Raw genomic sequence first — 4,949 nt, forward strand, 5'->3', positions numbered from 1 at the left:
CATCCCAACCCAGTTCAATCCAAGCCCGTAAGTCCTATATTGGCCCATATGTTCAATATCAATCTATAAAGTCATCTTCAGACTCACGAAACACGTGCGATGACGCTGAATGCAGGAAGATCACAGGCCAGTGGATAGAAAGTCTTTGGATCCAGTGGCATTGTAAGTATCTCAGTGCTAGCAGGAGTCTCCGTGGCTTCTCTAACTGCCAGGGCTGCATCAGGGTAGTTCTATGTGGCTTCTCCTCAGGGATGTCTCACAGGAAGTCAACAGAGAGAGAAGTGTCTCCTGCCTCCAAGGAGGAAAAGCCAGATATCCCAGAATCCTTAGGGGCAGCCCATGCACACACAGAAGCCTCATTGGCTATGACCCGATTGTCAGAGTAGACTCCACCCCATTCACTCTTAATCCTCTTAATTCCCAAATGGACACCAGATTGGGCAACTACCACAGGAGCTAAAACCTTCAGTACCTCTGTTTCTTGCTCATAAACCACCTCCTGAAATATTTGAATGTTGATTACATTCCATCCTGAAATGGTGGAATGTTGACTAGATCTTCTTGGTAGTGACTCTGTATTCTTTCCATCTTCTTTTGATGCTTTCCTGAATCATTCAATATTGTCCCTCATAGAATCTTTCAATATTTCAACTTGAGTCTTAATTTATTTTTCTTGAGTTCTTTCAGTTAAAGATATGCTGATAGATCCAGGAATGGGTTTTGGGATTGCAATAAATCCTAACTTCAATTTAAGAATAATTAGTTCTTACATCATGGCTCTGCTCGATACTTGCTCTCAGGAAGGGAACACAGAAGTTACAGGTGCTATAGCAAAATGTGGTGAAGAATTTATATGGTACCCGGCTCTCAGATAAAGTAGTGTCTGCGGTCTTAAAGGCTTGTCTCCAAACAAGCAGCTATCTACATGAGATGACATCTAAGTTCACATGGAAGAAACACATCATCATCAGTCACCAAAGAACTGGAATCCACATATGAGAGTCCAGTGTGCAGAAGGTGACGGATGACAGCGGAACCCCAAGATCCATTAGTGGAACTACATAGGAAATAAACTTCATGAGAACTACCCCTATCTAAAATTGAGGGATGGGAGGAAAATGGTCACTAAACAGAATGCTTGGGAGAGCGGAGTATAAATGATCAAAGGCATAAATCTGACTTGAGCAGTTAAAACTGTGTAAGTAGATCCCCCTGTGATGCAAGATAGCCTTGACCACGTTTCCAACATTTTCTGTATTTTTGGTTTGTATTGTTTTCTTCAGCTATTGTTTGTTCATATTACAGTATATCTCAGAAATGTTATGTCGATGGAGGTCACCCTCTTGAAGCTGTGGTATATGCTTTTCCATTTTTTTGGTACATGAAACCCAGGATGGATGAGCCTACAGAGACAGCAAGTAGAATAAGTAGTCTGGGGAGGGGGTACAGTGGTGGTGGGCACGTAAAAGGGAGAGAATGTCAAGGATTCCATAGAAAAAGCTTGAAAACTGATTGTGGTAGTAATTGTATAATTCTACTTTACATGATTGATATATGGAATTATATGAAATATGTATTAAATCCCAATTAATGAAAAAAGAAGATACGCTAAATGTATTTTGTTTGTTGTTTGTTTTCTAACTCTAGATCTTTGCACATTTCATTATCATCTATTACTTTGTCTTCTCAAGCTTGCTTTTGAAATATCTGCCCAGCTCCTTGATGTCACCATCTCCTCCATCTGTCTTAGTCACTCTAATTAAGAGCAAACTCCATAGTCTCTAACACTATCTGCTTTGAACTTTTTACAGTTTTGTCTTCTTTTTGAACTTTTGCTTTCTTTATAAGTGACATTCTTGGCATCCTCCCACAGCTCATTGTTCTTCCATATTTGTTCTTGAGATGTTCTCAAAATTGGGATATACTCTAGGTCATATTTCGGCTCTCCTAGCCTTGTTTCAATTTTCTTCACCTTCAACCTGAGCTTATTTATGAGCAATTGATAGTCTGTTCCCCTAGTTTTAATGGCTGATATTGAGTTTCTCCATTGTCTCTTCCCTGATGTAGTCCATTTGACTGCTGTACATTCCATCTGAAGTCCAAGTATATAGTCACCATTTGTGTTGTTTGAAGAAAGCTTTTGTGATGAAAACATTGGTCTTGCAAAACTCTGTCATGTGATCTCCAGCTTCATTTCCATTACCAGCCATATTTTCCAACTCATATTTCTTCTACTCTGGTTCCCACTTTTGCATTCCTACAACAATAATTATCAATGCATCTTGATTAATTTGCGTTGCATATTTGATTAATTTAAGATTGAAGACTTCATTACAATCTTCAATTCCTGTATCACTAGCTTTTGTGGTTGGTGCACAAATTTGAATAAGAATTGTATTTGGTGAATTTCCTTGTAGGTAGATATATGTTGTCCTAATACAGACATATTAGTTCCTATAAAATGTTATTTTAAAAATCATTGCAGCAAATACAATTTTAAAGACATTTTAATGAAGTATAAAATGCACGTAGACTCTGGGTGGTGTATTCACCAAGGAAGACTTCTGAGGGAGTTCTACTCAGTTACAATGATCCTCTAAATCAGAATGGACTTAACAGCACAAAACAACAATAGCACACAATACACACAGAAAATGCAATTATACCTGAGTATACAGGTAAGCCGATTTCCACAAACACTCATGCAAAGAGAACTTTGATAAAAACAAAACAAGAAAATTACCAGTTAAACTTGCTCTTTTTTGATCATTAATCCTTCAAGACTAAGTACTATTTTTATTTACAAGGTTGATGAACTTTATCACTTTTAGCACAATAGAAACTTATAGCATTATAATTTTTAAGTCAAATATACAGCACACAAAAAATGCACTTTAGAAAGGTAGAACTGATTTATTTTAGGCTGTTGAAAATTCAACATATATCAACTGTCAAATAGCAGATGAAGGGGATGCTTATGGCAAAAGCCTGTTACAGTTGTCATGATGTTATCCAATCCACAATTACTTTCTAATTAGATTTATAGCTTCTAAATAATCTATTCTATCTTTCCCTCCTCCGACCCATTTTCTAGAGAGAAGGTAAAATTGTGATTTCTAAAATTTAATTCATATTTTGCCACTCCTTCGCTAATCAGGTGCCATTAAACACTTTTCAATATGGGTTTTAATTACTGACAAAGCAAAATAGCATAATTCTGACCAACTTAACTTCAGATCCACTACTTTCTTATCCCTTACATTATTCGCTGTAGCACCAATTTTCCATTCCTCAATAACTTTTTCACTCTGTCTCTACCTCCAAACTCACTCTACCCTAAATTGCAGGCATCAATTTAATTTTCCCAAAATGGTCCTTTGGAGGTGGAAACATGTGAGATTATAAGTATGTGAGACCTTCTTTATAGTTTTTTTCTCACACTTTTAATTGTACTTTTATTAACACAATCAATATTTAATCATTTGTTTTTATTTTTATCTCCTTGTTTGCCTAATAAATTTTAAGCCATGTCAGCATAGTGCCTCTGTCCTTTGTATTATTCATAATGATATCCTTAAAACTCTGAAATATCCAGGACACTATATAGGAATAAATATGTTTAAGAATTTTTAAATCTGAATTATTTTGATGAGAGAACTTAAATTTATTCTTAAATTCTGAGTAAAGATGATGTAAGAAAACAGGCAATGGCTCTAACAAAGCAAGAGGCAGCCTGGATAGTTAACATGGATGAAGATTAGCGTGACAGTGAGTTAACGTTTGAAAATTCATTTCAGAATGTGAACCAGGTAAAAGTCTGATATTGCTCTTTCTGACTTTTGAATGAAATAACTAATACTGAAAATAAACAATCAAATTGTTTGGGAAAAAATTTAAATGATTTCAATATAATATTTAAGACTAGGGATAATGCATAGAAACTTTTCTACAGAGTAAGGACATATCACAAAGGTATAAAATGACCTTTAATTCCTTTTGAGTTCCTTTGTCTTACAGATTTTTTTGAAGTGTGTTGAAAATGATGATTTCATGTCTTATTTGTTGCTGGAAGGTGCTGCTCACATCAGTTTCCACCAATAGTGATTTGAGTCATCCTCGCAATTGTGGTTTTTTTAGCTCATCCTTGCAGCTGCTGTGTCAACTCATTGGCAGTTTATTTTTTTACTGACCGAGCATGATGGCCTTCTTCATCAATTTTTCCCTTATAATAAAATGGCCAAGGTAGATGAGACCAATTTTGCTGGCAATCCATGATCCTTTTAATATTCTTCAATAACACCACAATTTAAATATATCAACCCTTCCCTGGTCTTCCTTATTCATTACCCAGCTTTCACATGCATATGTGAGCTGATTGAAAATACCATGGCTTAAGTCAATCACACCTTATTCATCAAAGTGACATCTCTGTTCTTGAATACTTTAAAGAGATCCTTGGCAGAAAATTTATCCAATGCAACAGATCGTTTGGTTTCCTGTTACTTTGAGGTAGTTAGTTTATTGTGTCAACTTGCCTGATAAACACATGTGGGGATAATTGAAGGGCGGAGGGATAAATGGCTCAGTGAGCCTCACCTTTCTAGTTCTCGGGTCTCTTGCTTTCTGATGGTTGGACCAGGGTGAAGCTGCCTTAGCCAGTCCCCTGCTTTAGCTGGCAAGGTTCCCTTCCTGCAAGACATCCCTGAGGAGAGGCCACATGGACCTAACCCCGATGCAGTCCTGGGTGCTGGAACACCCATGTGGAGTCCCCTGCCAGAGCTGAAATGTTTACACATTCACTGACTTTGCTTTCCTCCTGCAGTCGGCATCATTGCATCTGTTTTGTGAGATGGAGGTGGACTTTGTGGATTGGTATTGGACATAGGGGTTAATGGATTAATGTTGGACTTGTGGGCTTGGGCAGCACTGGGTTGGGATGTTTTCTTGAT

Source organism: Echinops telfairi, unplaced genomic scaffold (assembly GCF_000313985.2).
Source record: "Echinops telfairi isolate 266 unplaced genomic scaffold, ASM31398v2 ScPeMD7_7404;HRSCAF=8442, whole genome shotgun sequence".
Taxonomy (NCBI): domain Eukaryota; kingdom Metazoa; phylum Chordata; class Mammalia; order Afrosoricida; family Tenrecidae; genus Echinops; species Echinops telfairi.